At 38.6% G+C, this 16,365-nt stretch overlaps 1 long non-coding RNA gene across 1 annotated transcript in view; it reads left to right on the top strand.

Moving 5' to 3' along the window:
- The window catches only part of LOC128793051 (uncharacterized), a 111,347-nt gene that overhangs the window by 11,897 nt on the left and 83,085 nt on the right, over positions 1–16,365 (top strand). Inside the window, exon 4 of the long non-coding RNA XR_008432647.1 lies at positions 1,093–1,182. This is a non-coding gene — a long non-coding RNA (uncharacterized LOC128793051). The remainder of the gene's footprint in view (positions 1–1,092; positions 1,183–16,365) is intronic.

Here is a 16,365-nt window from a genome sequence, read left to right as displayed (position 1 = left end):
TAGCAGCTTGCATACCTTTTACACAGATTTGGGGGTTTTCCCCCTTTTCCTTGACACCGCTTGTTGTTTTACAACAGGTCCCTCAGTCAATTTCTTGCACAATCATACTGGAGTTGAACAATGACAAAGAGTGCTATAGAAGTAATGACTTGAAGTATCCTTCTCTTAAAACTCCTAATAGTTTAACCAATACTTACTAGAAACACCAACATGCATATTACAATGATTTCTTAATTTCTGCATATGACTATATGAATATCCAAAGTACACCTGGAAAGTGCAAATACTATGATTTTGATTATTTGCCTCCTCTTACTCAAATTCTTTCCCCCCGTGATTCTTTTCTGAACAACAAAATCTAATGAAATTAATTGTGTATGTCTCTAATTTGGCTCTGCAGAAACTTTGCAATGGCAGTTGCCAAGTGTTTCTGCTCATGGTCAGCCACTCCTCACTCTGGTATATTATCTTTAGGAGGTGAATAAGAAGTTTCTTGGAAGGTATTAGTTTCCTGAGTCCTTGTTTGGGCCTGCTAAAAGACCTTTCACTAATTATCAAACCAGTCATGCAATTCTGCTGAATTACAGTGTAAAATGTTACACCTGTGAAATCTTCTGCCAGATAAAACAGCTCTCAAGTATAACTGAATGTATCAGTGGCAAAGGCGGCTTTGTCTGCGATGAAGCAAAAAGCTTTGCATCATGTGTAACATTTTTTAAGTGTATCCATAGCTTGTCACTTAAATTAACCACACCCAGCTGTGATAGAAGTGCCAGCCTCAGCACCTGTGTCCACTTTGGAGCCCTGGAGTTAGGCTTGTTAAGGGTGATGAGGTTCAGCTGTTCTGGAAGTAGCTCAGCTGTTCTGGGGGTGTTCTCTTCACCCAGGCACTGCACAAAAGGAGCCCTGGGAGTTCCTGGGGCTGCTTTTGGCTTGGAGCAAGAGTGCAGCCAACATGGGTGCCTTGGAGGTGAGGAGGGCTGGGAAAGTTTTGCAGTGTAGTTTAGAAGAATATCGCAGGTGTGCTTCACTTAAATGTGGTAAGATAAAATCTCCTCTTCATTACTGAGATATTTTTCTTTCCTCCTTTAGGGAGGGCAGCAGTTGTGGATTGAGAACCATGTAGTTATTTCCAGAACCAAGAAGATTTATCCTAAAGTACCTGTAAAGCTGCAAGTAAAGGTAAGTCAGAGACCTTTCAAGGTGTCTTCCTATCTAAAAGCCAGTATTACATGTATCTATACTTTGGATTTAGTATTCATTGAGGGGTATATATAATAATCATTTTAGTGTCTTTTGCTTGGAATATCAGCAACAATGAGGTCTTCTAGGGAAACAAATTATGTCATTACTGTCTGTACTTTTCAGAAGGACACAAAGTTGTTGTGTTTTTTTTTGTATATTTCTTGTTGTTTCTGACTTATTTTGCTTTAGATCCCTCCATACTCAGTTCAGAGTGCAAAGGATTTTGAATCTATCAGTTCTCAGCTGAGGAGTGTCCATTTAACAACATACATCACAGGTGTAAAAAAAAAATACTGTGCTTGAAAAGGAAAAAAGTGTTAAAAATAGTGTTGAAAAACAAATTTACTCTAAGGAACATTCTGAAAGTCTTTCAAAAATAAGAGCATCTTTGAAACCTTAAAATTATTTATTATTAATAGAAATGAGCTCTGAAATTGAAAGTCTCAAATGGAACCAGACTTGCTACAGAGCTGAAGGTAGCATATCTATGAGGGACAATGTCCAGAGAAAGGTGAGGAAGCAGGGGAAGAGTCTGGAGCAAGAGTCTGATGAGGAACAGTTGAGGGATCTGGAGAAATGGAGGCTAGAAGAGAACCATGGAGCTGTCTACAGCTACCAAAGAGAGATGACATGGGAGTCAGCCTCTTCTCCCCCTTAACAAGTGGTAGAGCAACAGCAACTGGCCTCAGGTTGCACCAGGGGAGGTTTAGATTTGGTATTAGGAAAACTTTCCTTTTGGGAAGGGTTGTTAAACCCTAGAATAGGCTGCCCAGGGAAGGGGTGGCATCCCTATCCCTGGAGGTATTTAAGACATGTAGCTGTGGCACTTTGGGATGTGATTTAGTGTTGGACTTGGCAGTCCTATGTTAACAGTTACACTTGATGATCCCAAGATTTTTTCCAACCTAAATCATTCTGTGATTCTGATGAAACCTTCATTATTTAACCACCTGAGTATAATAGGGTAATTCAGAAAAGTGGTGCTCTTATTCAGTTGATCAAGTTGAAGGGAATTACTAATGTTATGGCTGTTTATGCCATCAAATATCTCTCAGCTGTATGGGCTGTTCCATGGCTCCTTTCATCAAGACTTAATCTGTGATTTATAACTCGCAGTAATGAGTCAGATTTCTGGTGGTTTCCCCATTGCATCTGGAGGAAGCATTACTTTAAGGTAAAGCCTTAATTATTTATAGCAGTAGAAAATCCTAAAAGTGACTTAATTTTTCTAGCTTAGCATAATACTGGGTCTTTCTAGTTGCTCCTCTATAGCTTCTCACTGTACATATTAATGAGGCAAGCTCTTTCATTGAGAAGAAATTTTACAGAAATTTTGGAGAAAGAAACCAAGTAACAAATTTGCTCTTGCTAACAGGTGTAGGTCTCTTCTAGTCACAAGAACATGAGTTTGGCCTTTTTATTTCAAAAATTGCCCAATTTTGGGGTACCTATGGCTATATTACTTTATTTTTGTGCATGAATATGTGACATGTGAATGTTAAATGAAGTTCAAAATTAGGGGAGAAATTAAGAGTCTAGCAGAAAAAGAATGGAAAGGAGATCTCTAACAGTTAATTGCTTAGTTGTTACGGCAGTTAGTTGCTACCTAGTGCTGCACTGGCCTTCAGGGTAACTTTTATGCTTATGTTTCTACACCCAGAGCTGAGAGGGCCTGCTCAGCAGGGGAGGAGGGTGAGGTCTATTTTGTTCTGGTCCATCACAGACTCACCTAGATGTCTAATGGGCTGCCAGTAGCACAGCTGAAACTGTATTTGAGAAAGGCAGAGGCACCTACTAGAACAGGTGTTTTCCCTGTCCCCTGTACAAAGTAGAAACTCCAAACCTGTGGTAGTTGTGCAATGCATTAAAGATGAAGAAGTGCCTTGCCAACTCTGGTGCCTGAGGCATGGGTTTCATTAAATATAACATCTTCACAGAGTGCCTAGCATCTAACTGTAAATGCTAGTAATTAAGTCATTCAGATTTTTAATGACAGCCTTGAACTTAGTTGCCCTGGATCTTGATCTAGTATTGTTTCAGTTCTAGAACAGAAATCCCCTAACTCCAGTTGCTCTAGTAATTGCCTTGTCAATAAGAGCAGTAGCCTTCTTGGGTGGCCATGTGTCTGGTATGTAATATTACATGAAGACTGTAAAGCAGTTAAAAAAATGGAGTTGTTCAATACATAATAGGAATCTGGATAGCCAAGGTATTCAGAAAGAGTGTCATGTCTGTCAAATATCTTTAGTTTGTCTTCAGTGATTCTCTAGGGCTGGTTGGTTTTTTTGTTTGTTTTTTCTCAAATGCAATGCAATCACCTTGGATCCTGAAGTGTAAGTTACAAACTGTGAAAAAGAGCTAAGTCTCAAATAATTATTCATCAGTTAGAATTAATATTTTATAAAGTTTGAGTTGTCTCCCTACTTCTATGAAATTACATATGCATGCAACTAATTTTCAGTAGTCCCTGAGCCTCATGCAGTGTTGCTGTAATAACTGGATTGGCCTAGGCAGTGCACTGATGCACAGGCCAGAGGAAAGCTTCCTGCATAGCCAATCCTCCCCATTTAAAACAGCAAAAGCCAGCTCAGCTGGAATACATCCATGTGTATGTGTGTATATAAATAACTGCAAGTATAGGCACACGCTGTATAAACAGCTGAAGAGAAATCACTGAGCTCCCCAACAGAACCAGAGAGAAGAAAAAATGGCAAGTAGGGTACACAAATCGGTGGGGAGTTGAGAAGGAACTGCTTTCTTCAGTTTCCTGGGAGACAATTTGACATAGAAACAGAAGAAATCCTGGCTCAAGCAAAGGAATGGGTTAGTGGGTGCCCTTTAGAGTGCTTGTTCCCACGCATAAGCTTTAAGAAGTTTTAGGGCTTATTTAACTGTATGCCACTTCTAAACAGCATCAAGTAGAACTAATTACTTGTTTATATTTATTTATTTTCCAACAATACAGACTTTACTGGCAAACAACTTCTTTCCTCTCAAAACTGACTTTGTAAGTGTGGCTCAAAAAAGTGACAAAAGTTTGGTTTTTTTTTTAAGGGTATTTTTCTAAGGTTCTCAGACCTAAAATGCAGAATAAAGCTAAAAATGACACACCCAAATATGAAGCTTAGACAAAATTGGGTGTTCTAAAAATATTTGAAGTTGGTCTTGCTTCTGTTAACTTAGTGTTAGTTACAAGAAATTTTTGTTTGATAAACTGAATCCTGAGTCATGTCCAGTATTAGACTTACACTGCATCAGGTATTTTCATCTTGTCAGTGGGAATTATGTTCTAAGATTTCTATAGGCATGTTTAATTGCCGATGTGTTTTCAATTACTCTGTTATAAAGCTTCTCTGTAAGTAATTTTTCATGGTTTCATGAGGATACAGGGTTTTGAGGGTTTGCTCAGTAAATACAGAAGTAAGAAAGAATCTTGGTGGTGTAGAAATTATGTGGCCTCTTTTGCTATGACGTTTCCGAAAGGATGCATTAAAAATGAGAGTAAATGCAGAGAACTACAAAATTAATTGGGCTATAAGAACATGCTGTGTATTGAAAGATAACTACTTGGTCCATTAACTTCTCCAAGTAAAGGTTAAGATGCTACTTAACAGTGGTCAAGTGTCTTTGTAGGGAAAAATTATAGAGAGCTCTTATATTCAGCTGGAAAAGACAGAGAAATCTAATCATGAAAAGTGAAGCTATGTAAATTCAGACCAGAGATAAGGCAGTCTCTTATCAGTAAGGGTTATTCATCACTGGAACAGCTTACCTAGACATGTAATAATTTCACCTCCATTTAGTGCATGAATGAAGATATTTCTAAAAGAGATGCTATAACTCAAAAGCAAATTATGGTCTTGAAGCATAAATTATTGGGTGAGGTTCACTGGCCTGTGTTATGCAGGAGACCAGGCTATGCTTCTTAACAGTCCCTTTTTGCCTTACACTCTGTGACAAAGCAGCTGCCAGCAGGATTATTTGGAGGTATAAACCCATCTTAAATGTACATCCCTATTGAGCTTGATGAATTTTGTAAGCATACTTTATGGATCAGGCAAAGAAATTACTGTCCACAAGCACTTGACTGGCACTGTGTGTAGGAAAAACTTAGTCTTGTGGATTTTCTGAATGCCTCCTTGTAGTCAATCCCAATCTGTTAGAACAGTAATGGTAGGAAAATCTCTGTTGTTATCAGCCTTGTTTGCTTAATTCCACTGAACTATCTAGTGAAATCCTAGTAAGGCTGCTGGCATATTTACAGCTAACTGCAAAACTATGACAGGCTGGTGGAATCTGAAGGACAGCTTGTGATATCAGTAAAAAACACCAGATGTTACATGCAGGCAAATGTAATGAATTAACTGACATAGTTACAATTGATAGGGTAATAGCCCAAATTAACAGACACTTTAATAATGGGTGATATATAAATATGCTTACTGCAATCAATTGGGTTATTCATGCTGTTGAGTTACTTGCAGGAGCCTTGTTTCTCATCCTCTCTAAATAACTAAGAGATCAGACCTTATGTAAGCTTGTACAGGTCTGCTGTATGTTTAACACCCTATCTCAGCAGACTCTTAACGCTGGTATAAAAGGTTCCCATGCTGGTGGTGAATACTTCTGGAATCAGAGCTTGGTTGTAGCTGTATTTTTTGTAAACAAAGAGGACAAGGGATACTGCCTCTCGCTGGTAGACCAGGAGCTTTCACCAGCTAAAGATACAGAGGTCTCTTTAGGGAATGAATTGTTGGCCCTGAGTGTGGCTTTTTCCTTAAAAAAGGACCTCAAAGGACATTATGTTCTCTTCAAGGTCAAACTGACATAAGCAAAAAAGTCTAGATGAGTTACAGGAAAAAAACTATTGTGCTCTTTGTACGGACTCCTTAAAGGAGCATGCCAGGTTTGACATCATGGAATTCAAAACAAAATCTGACTCTTATTAACTGTAATTAAAATATGCTATTTGTGTCAGCTAAGTACATAATGCCCTTAAAAGATCATTATCTTGGGATCTGTCAAGGTTGAACTGTCTCTATGGTAAAATCTGAGAACATATTTCAAAACTGACTAGATTCCTCTGAAAATCCATTAAATCCTAGCAATTCAACACATCCTTGTTGTCAACTTCCACTGAAAATATATATTTATTTCACTAAAATTATTGTAGTCTATCCAGCAGGAGTCATATGCTTTGGTTTAATTTGTGACCAACCTAGCTATGTATTTTATAGCTACATGCAGGATGGTCATACAGAACAGTCTCAGTTCATGTTTTTGTAAGGGTAGATTTAAACTGACTTTCCTGGAAAGCTGGTGTGGGGCCAACTGTCCTTTCTCAGCAGGGTGAGTGCTCTGGATCCTGTCAGGGTTTGCTCCCTTTTTTCTGTGGTGTCTGCAAGGTGGAGCCCAGGGCTGGGCAGTAAAGGAGGCAGGAATGGGATTGCCAGGCCCACTTGTGACTGCTGCAGTCCCTGCTTGCCCCATTCCTAAGGGCTGGCTGTGAGCCCTTCTGCTGCATGTAGTAGGGACATCTTTGGTTCCTTGGGCTGTGGCTGGGAACAAACAAAGTTCAGAGTGAGGCAGGGCTTTTTTTGTGGCTCGAGAACTTCCCTTGCTGCTGGACTTCTGCACAGGCTGGATGAGTCCCTGCCAATGTTTGCATTGTGCTCAGCTTGCACTGCTGAACAGGGAAAGCTTTATCAGATACTGGACAAACCCAGAAGGGCAGCACCAGTACCATGGGGGGGGGATCATGGTATTGTGTGTGGTAGTTTTTAACCAGTACATCTTGGCTGTGAGAGCCCAAGGGTGTATTTGAACTGCTCTTGTCTTGACTGTTGCAGGTGTAAGTAGCCTTTAATATGGTTCCCTTTGTTACTTGGCTTGGTTTTATAAAAAAAGGGTAAAAATGTACTTCTAAATAAATCCTCAGGATGATCTGTAGTCTGAAGCTCATATCAGTCAAAGCTGAGACCAATTTACATCTATTTACTATTCAAGGCCAATTCTGAGTGCATTCTTAGTACAGTTTTCTTTCTCTTTGTTCAATAACCATTGTGAGAGTTTCTGTAAGTAATTTAGAAGAAATAACTGCATTGATACGTGGTGTTCAAATGTTCTTGAAAAGCTTAGGAACGGAGATCAATTCCTGTAGCAGTTTTAGAATGTTGGCCAGGGCATTTTTATTGAAAAGTGTGGAATATTCTTGGACTGGGCTGCAGTTTGTTCATTTATTCCATGATGGAAAGTGGCCTTTTGAGAATGGAAACCAGTGTTGCAAAAGACAGATTTCCTAATTAGCTCTTCTTACTAAACCCTACATTAGGCTACAAGTCATGGCTTGTGGCAGCATTCTAAGGTGTAGCTTTGACCTGCTAAAGCTGCCTATAGGGACAGTCAGAAAAGCAATTTTACTGTGGATGAGCTCCTTTGTCCTAGGAAGGAAGATATCAGTAAGTCAGAAGAATGTCCACGTGGCTGTGTGCTCTTAAAATACTCTCATGGCACCCTCAAAGTTTTCATTGACAACATCTTTAATAGTGCAGTTTCTCTCCTCCTTCCTTTTTAAATCCTGGTAAAGTATTGCAAAAATTTTAACAACTTAAATGATTGAAATTGTGTTTGAAAAGCTGGCTAATGTGGATTTGATATCTTTTCATGTAACCAAAATAGTTACCTGCAGGTAGTGACAGGTGTTCGGAAACACAAACCAGACTGAGGCAAACAAAGCATTGTTGTGGAATTTAAGGTAAACAGGATGTAAATAGAACATTTGGAATAAGCATGCTATTTCTAGAAGCAATTATTCAGCCTTTCTTTTTCTAATAACCTTTTTATTAAACTCATTCTTATAGGTGGAAAAAAAGCTGTGCATAATGTATAATAGCTCTCAGAAAAGATTCTATCACAAGTATGTTTAATAATGCTGATTGTTGCATTACACATTTGGAGGACAAGTGACTCCTTGTAGTGAGTTTCTACAACATCCAATGCAGCCAGACAGGGCAGGTTTGCAATGTTGGAGTGAATGAAGGTGCAAGGCATTATTAAAGAAAAAATAACATCATAAATAACAAATGATGATTAGTTATTAAAGGAAAATTGTGTTTAGTGAGTATATGATCCTTGGTGCCACAATTATGTTCACAGTCACTTCCTTACCTGCTTTCTGGAGAGATGGGCAGGGAGGAACAGTTACATTTTCCTCTTCCTGCATGGTTGTCAAGCAGATAATTATATTACCTCTTGTTACTGTCATAATTCTGTTATAATGGGGATCAGTGCCCACTTTAAAGAAAAAAAATCTAAATTCATGAGTTTGCTTAGCATCTTAAAAAACCAAATTCATGGGTTATTTTAGTATCTGACAAAATAAGCACTGAAGTGAAATGTAATACAATCTAGTTTAAGAAACAATTTCTAGAAACACAGCCTTGCAGTCACTGAAGCCAAGGGCAGCCCGTTAGTTTTATCTCTACAGAAGAAGGATGAGGCAGCTGGTCTTTTGACAGAGAAGGATAGGGTGTTTTATTATTATGTAGAAATTTGGTAAGAATTAGATAAAGTCTTCAGCTGGCACTTTAAACAGAGCAGATATCAAAAAATATAATTATAATAATAATGCATAAATATTTCTTTAGATGAATGGAGAGTTGAACAGGTATACACTATGAACTGAAAAAAAAAATTACCATTGAAAATTCTGAAAAGGTGAAGGAGTAATGAAAGTAACTTCCAAGGAAAACTTTTGACTATTTGGGATGAGGTTTACAATATCTAAATCTATAGATATTTGGTCTGAAAACCAAGAACTGATCATCTGGGAGGTGTCATGAGTTTCTGGGCTTATAGTGATGTGGGATGCAATTTCCATGCAATATGGAAGAAAGTGGCATCCATGCCATAAGTCAGATGATACTGCAGACATTAAAAAATAACTTAAATCTTTGGATGAAGTCTGTATACTGTCAGCATATACAAAATGCTTTGTGAAGGTTTGGTTCACAAAAGAAAGACAAGGAAATGCAGTTTTCCATCAAAAATATTTTTTTAAGTTTATTCTTCAGAATATAAGCAAATAGCACAAATTGCCATAAAAACCCTTTTTTCTTCATCGGGGTAAATAACAGCATTTATTTCCATTGTGTACTTATCTATCAAAGATTAATTTTATAGCTTTTACATCTAATGAATTGCAATGGTCTCATTACAATTGTAACAATGGTAGCATTTCATATGGAATTACCTGTTCTGGTGAAACAACTAAAACAATGCATGCAAATATTTCTCATGTGTTTTTAACTCCTTCCCTGGTCTGAAGGGCAGAGCTTATATTCTTTTCCTTCTGGAGCAGCTCTACAAGACAAAATCTGCAATATTTTGCAGCCCAAACAGAAGTCAACATGGGGCAGGAGAAGTCCCTCGGATGGTTTATCACTGTTTGTAGTCCTGCAGATCTGTGCCTTTCAGCTAATTGTGCTGTTAGCTTCAGGCCAGGTATGAGCAATTGTACAGTATATTCTGTAAGATGATGTAAAAAAACATAAGAATTTTGGTTCAAGCAGCAAAGGAATGAGCTTCCAAAGGAGTTGGTGAGGAAACAACAATAAATATCTAACAGAGGTCTAAGTTTCAGTCCAGCAGCAGATACACAAGAGGTCTAGTATTAAAACCCCACCTTTTGTATAGGACATTTACTTCCAAATCTGCAAGAACCACTCTCCTTTCCCAAGGTGGGATCAGCTGCATCTCCACTCTCTCTGCCTCTGTTTCCTCACTGTAAAACCTTGCAAAGGCCACTGCAGTAGCTGCTGGCTCCTGCACTTCTGAACACTGCCTTTTCCTCATTTTCTTCAGTGTCGTTTCCATCAGCTGAAACTTCTAAGCCCCTAAACCTATCTTATATGAGAATGGAAAGATTTCCTTTCCTGACATAGTTGTGCTCTAGGCATTGAATATTTTTCATTTCTTTTCTCTGCTCTAGCTGATCATTCTTATAGTCCACAGTGGAGGTAACCCTTACCCTGTGACATACACAAGATCAAAGTGACTATTTTATGGAATTTGTGCTTGCAATTGACTGCAACTCCCTGATCCTGTTTTGTGCATAAGCTACGTGCACAATCCTATATAATTAATTTTTTTTGGAAGAAAAATAGTCTTTACCTACTGACTTGTATCCGTGGGTTTACTGGTTTGTTTTTTTTCTTGTCTAGAATTCAAATTAACTTTGACCATCCACAGAGAGTGAGTGGTATCAGAGCCAGTGCAGAACTCTTCTTTGAGACACCCTTCTCTCCTGACAGAGAGCAGCTGACAGCTGCTCTCTGGATATGATTTTCAAACCATTTCAAAATCCTTACTAAAGTCAGGGTATGACATCCACTGCTTCTCCTCTGCCTGTAGCACCTGTTATCTGAAACAAATAATGTCAAATCAACCCCATTCCCTTCTGTTACATTGTAACATCCATTGTGGACGTGTCAAATGTCATTTTATCATCTAAGTATTTCTAAGGAGTCCAAGTATTTTTCTGCATGTTGAAGTTAAGCCAGCTGGGATATTTTCTTTCAGCATCCTGTCTCTGCTAAAACATCTGTTGATATAACTGAGTACAGCTGCAATAGCATTCATGTTACAAGGTATCTACAAGTTTCACAGCCAACTATGGGAATCTTTAGACACAGTGATGGATGGTTTTGACAGCAGCAGTAACTCGCTGTGACTGACTCATTCTCAAGTCCTTACAGCCGCTTCGTGTCTAAAACTTACTGCAAGGACCTGAACTTACTGGCATTGAGTTCAACCTTGCTCTGAAGCAGCAGGTGCTCACTATAACTAGGTGTGGAACAAAGCAAAAGCTTAATGCTGGTAGAACATGGTAGGCTCTGCTGAAAGCCTACTGTAAATTTTTAATTGCATAAATAAATCATCTGATCTAAGAAATATTTCTTTAGGACTATCTTCTCCATTAACCTATAGTTTAGTAAAAATATCCTAGTCTGTGAAAACTTAAAATGCTCTTGTCTTCTGAAGTAATTGTTGTCAACTTCTAAAATAAATGCTAAAACAATGGCAAAGTATATAAATGTTGCCTCTTGCCTCTCATGTTAACATAAAAATACTTTGTTATTAAGATTCAAAATTCTGCATTTCATGAATTGGCAGCTGTATCTTGTTATATACAGGCAAGCTGACTCCATGCTTTTCTAAAAGATTTCTATCTGTTTATATAGAGTGAGGTGCTAGAAAAGCCTAGCAATATATTTCAAAGCTGTAAGCGAAGGGAAATTTAATAATACCATCTTTATGCTATAATACTTGGCTAATAAGTATTGTATCATAGAAGGTTTCTAACCAATTTAAACTATAACTCATGTGATCTGGCTTCCTAATTGAAGTGATATTTAAAATTGCACCAATTTGTGAGTAGAACTGGATTCTATTCAACTGTCAGGAGTTGTGTTAAAATAACCTGCTTCACACTAAGTTTTAAAACATAATATCTGGGTAATTTTAAATTCAGTGAAGGTGCTGTTAGTTATACACACTTGTCTGTTAAAAGCTGCCTCAGTAAAATGGCTTAGATAATTTAAGAAAAATGAAATGGTTATAGTAAAAAAATACTGAAGGGTATGACAGGCTGTGGGTGAATAGCTAGAGCCAATTCCAGCTCTTGGATATGCTTGTGACTTCCGATCATGCACATTAGGGAGCAGAACTTGGGCCAAATTGTAAGTATTTAACTAGAAAGTTGGATATAGAGAGGCATGAAAACAATAAAAGAACAGCTGGCAAACACATTCTGTAAAACAAATCAAAAATGAAGTTGAAGACAATACACTTAAAGAAAAAAACCTTAATTCTTGCATTCATTTTTTGAGTCTGTTTTTAAAGGAAATTTGAACACAGGGGGAAAATTAAATACCATTAAACACTTTCAGGAGGAGGGTGATGTCATTGTTCAGCTACATCAGTATAGCTGGTTCAAATATCAGTCTTCCAGCTCATAAAGTGCATTGTGAGAATAGGCCCACAGGAGAGGAAGTTGAGAAGAAACTGGTAATGGAAAACAAAAGTCTGATATGTAAATTGCTTGTACAGCTGACTTACTATAATAGAAGGCATTTGTTGCTTAGCAGCAAAAACTATAAAAAACAGTAGCATTGTTACAAATTGTTATAGAACTTAAGGGTAGGATGAAAAAATTGGTCAGCTGACAATGATTGCAGGAGAGGTCAATTACTCTGAAAACATTAAAAAATGAAGAGCCCGGAAATGAAAAAGATACCCTATTTTTGTTAACCAATGAAGCTACATAAATCATATACTTTTAGTCACTTTCATAGAGGATATAGTAGTCAGTACTTTAGGACAAAATGGAAGAGTGTTACTCTTGATTGGCCTCCTTGCATTCAAAATCCTTGTGAAAATCAGTTTTGACCAGTTATGTTTTGATTGTTCTCCCTATTCCTTAGTAAAGGGGATAAAATTGCCCCAGGAAATATGAAGAGATGGAATATTATTGATTTCAGATTTGAAATAAAGCAAGGTTTGTGCAGAGCAGCATCTCTTATTAGACCAACTGATTCAGTATCAAGTGCTGTCCTATTTTGAGCAATTTACAAGGTGAGGCTATTCTGTTGGTCTGCTGCACTTGCAACCAGTGGACTTGGACATACCACAGCAAAACTGTCCTAAAGCACAATCTCTGTAAGTGAGAGGCAATTCCACTTACCTGACTTCATATTTTCCTACTTTATTCTCCTCCTTTGGCATGCTGACTTGGGCTAGTGTCCCTGTGGCTTGTGCAAGGGGTGGAGAATGTACCAAGGAAGTCTAGGCAACATCTGATCATGTCTTGGATTTCTGCCTCCTGCTGACAGGCATTGGCTACTCAGAGATGGAACATGCTCTGTTGTGTTTGTGTATTGTGGTGTATTGTGGTTTTATATCTCTGTAACAGTTCTGTAATGATTTGCCCCTTCACCTCCCATTTTCTCCCAATGGTTCCACCCTGAGCTTTCCTGCGTTTCCCTCAGTGCCAATCTCCCTGAAAATGCTCAGTCATTCCTCTGTCCCCTCCCTGGCACCCTGTCCATCACTTGGCTCCCCATCCCACTCTCCCAGAATCTTCCACCTTGGGCATCGAGTGAGTGGATGAGGGCCAGGGGTCCCTCCCTTGAACTTCCCCCATTGGTTTGTGTGTCTGTCTGTCCTTCTGCCTTCCACTCCCCCAAATCCCCCCGTTGGGTGGTGGGTGTCCCTTCCTCCTGGTTACTGCCCCGGTATTTAAGACGATTGTGAGAGCCTCAAGGGCACTTTCGGCTGTCAGAGCAATGGCATTCAGAGCTGCCCGGAGCTTGCATTGAACCTGAGACTTTTTCCCTGGCCTTGAGTCGACTCCCTCATTACCTCCTCAGATGCTGCCTCTCCTCCTTCCAAGAAAAACAGCGAAGTGCTCTGTCTTAGCTGCTCCCCGAATCTCCTTGAGAAACAGGGGAGTGTCCCCTGCAGCTGACTGTGCCTCGGCCGGGCAGGCGAAGCCAGGGAGCTTCAGGGCACACATGGCGGCAGTGCGGAACCAGTCCTGTATTTGCAGTTTGTCTGCTAGGACACGAGTGCCTGATACCTGTTAGAGCTATTCCTTTTCCTAGTAGCACTTGTCCCTTCACTAGCTTCAAAGGCAATTCCTTGGGCAAATGGAGCACTTTGAGGAATTCCACTACTTTGCTGTTTAACCAGCAGAAAAGTTTGTGTATCCTGAAAGATGTGTGGCACTCCTTCAACTCCTTGCTGTTGGCAAACAGCTGGGATGGATGTTGGTGTATCCTCTGTTTGGTCTGGGAGAGAAAGAGCACCCCAGTGCTTAGGAATGTTCCAAGTCAAATGCCTGAATATGGATTCCTTCTGCCACATGGAGGTACAGAATGAACTTCAGAGCCTCCAAGAATCTGAATTGCATGGGCTCTTGGGCAAAACTTCATAGTATTCACAACATCTCTTTTGCAATCTGTTTTCTTAAGATCATCTTAAATCTATTTTTTTTTTTAGTTATTATTTTAACCTGGGATGGTGTCAATTTTTTTTTACTATGAATCTGCTATGTTGCCTTTTGAATAATATTAAGTTATGTGAGCATGTGCAAGACTTAGAAGACCTACTTCATATGTCATTTTGACCTGCCTGAATCCAAAACAGCCCTACTGGATTAGGTTAATGGTCCCTCTGAACTAATATCTTGCCTTTGGCAGCAGCCAGAGAGCAGCACGTGCTGAGGCAAGGAATACAAATAAGGACAAACATATGATCCTTGGTGTAGACACTAGTTTTTGGTGATCTCTAACCTCTAAGGCTGTATTTGCACTAATGTTTTTAACAGCTCTTTGAGCTTTTGTTCTATGAACTTGTTTAAATTATATAGAAGTTAATGTTTGCATGTTTCTCTGTTGGTATTCAATGCTTCTGATGGTGTTTTGCAACCAGCTACAAGTAATCGTGGAAAAAGTGCTCCCTTTGGTTTTATTTCTGAGTTTGCCACTCAGTATTTTCATGACCAACTCCTGATATCAGTATTAATTTTATCCACCACTCTGCTATTTAAAAGTACTGCTGTGCTTGTTGCACCCTCTTCCAGCTCTTTCACCAGAATGCTGAATGGTTTGGTCTGTCTCCACATGGAAGCTGTTACAGGTTTCTAAGATCATCACTCTTGTTTAAGTATTTTTCCCTCTTCTGAAATGAGAGAGAACTACACAAAACCTCAAGGAGTGGCTGTGTCGTAGATTAGCAGAGCAGTGCAATGGCATTTTCTGTTTAGGTTCATTACACTTCTAATTGTGCTTTCACATCTTTTTGCCTTCATGAGTGCTGCTGAGCATCAAGATGCACTTTCCACATAACTATTTATATAGAATCCAATGTAATTATCATGTTATATCTAATTAAGCAACAATGAATTAGGGTTCTTTTCCTTGCATATGCAATCCTACTTTGAATTTTTCTTACTACTTTCTTGCTTATATGATATAATGAAATTCTTTACATTTCTCAGTCAGTTTGATACCTGCATTTTTGTGTAGAGTAACTTTTCTTACTCTTGAATATTTCAGTTTCTGGGAGAATTTTGCATAGGTCCTTTGTCAGCTCAGTTTCTTTTAGAGCCCTTAATGCTGCTTGCAGTTTCAAAAATACCATTAGATGAGGCCTTGATCTGTCACTTTCTCAGTAACTCTTAGACTTGAGCAGTGGAATAAACCTTTGTAAAAAAACACCCTCAACTCTTGCACATAACATTAGTATGTTAACTAATTTGTTCCTTATTGTTGTTTCAACCACTTGAACATGTAACAAAGACCAAATCTCCTGTTCTAGATATTTCTGGGTCCTTTTTGGAACATTCCTACTACTGGTCTTGGCTGTAGTGTGGATTTAGGTAACAGGTGAGGACAAACAGGCTGATATTATACCATTGATGTTACTTAAGCATTAAATCTTGCCTCAGTAATTCAGCAAAAAGGAATATACCCTTCTGTGATTTACAACATAACTAAGAGTCTTTAGGACTTCATCTTTATAGGAATGATTGTTTCTATTAAGTCTCCTGAATATGAAGTTTCATGCTTTGACAGCACATGTAATTTACAGTTTCTCACTTATAGAACTAAAAACTTACATGATGGGGTTTTTTTGTTAGCATCAAGAACAGATTACCTTTTCCTTGGATATTTTAGCATTTTCCCATTCAACATGTTCATCTTCACCCTCTAAGTAACTCTTCCTTTGGTATGTGAAGAAATAGCTCTGCTTTGTTTCTTTCTTTGCATAAGTTTTCAAATGTTGAAGTTGAACAGGCAAACTCAGATGTTGCATAAAAACACTGTAAAAAGGATCACCAAGATGATCATGGCATTTTAACACTGTTAAATGTCCAGTAGCAGAATAATATTTCCCCTGTGATCACCTAGAATTTGTGATTTTGCTCCTAGGAAGTGAATTTTCAGCAGATGGAGCTCTGTTTGTTTATTACCCCCATGAAGACTGAAATTAGAAAGTCATCACCTTTATCAAGGTCTAATTTCTTTAGTAAATTTGTCTGCCAGCATATACATCTGC

Source organism: Vidua chalybeata, chromosome 10 (assembly GCF_026979565.1).
Source record: "Vidua chalybeata isolate OUT-0048 chromosome 10, bVidCha1 merged haplotype, whole genome shotgun sequence".
NCBI lineage: Eukaryota > Metazoa > Chordata > Aves > Passeriformes > Viduidae > Vidua > Vidua chalybeata.
This window is presented reverse-complemented; position numbering and strand designations above follow the sequence as displayed.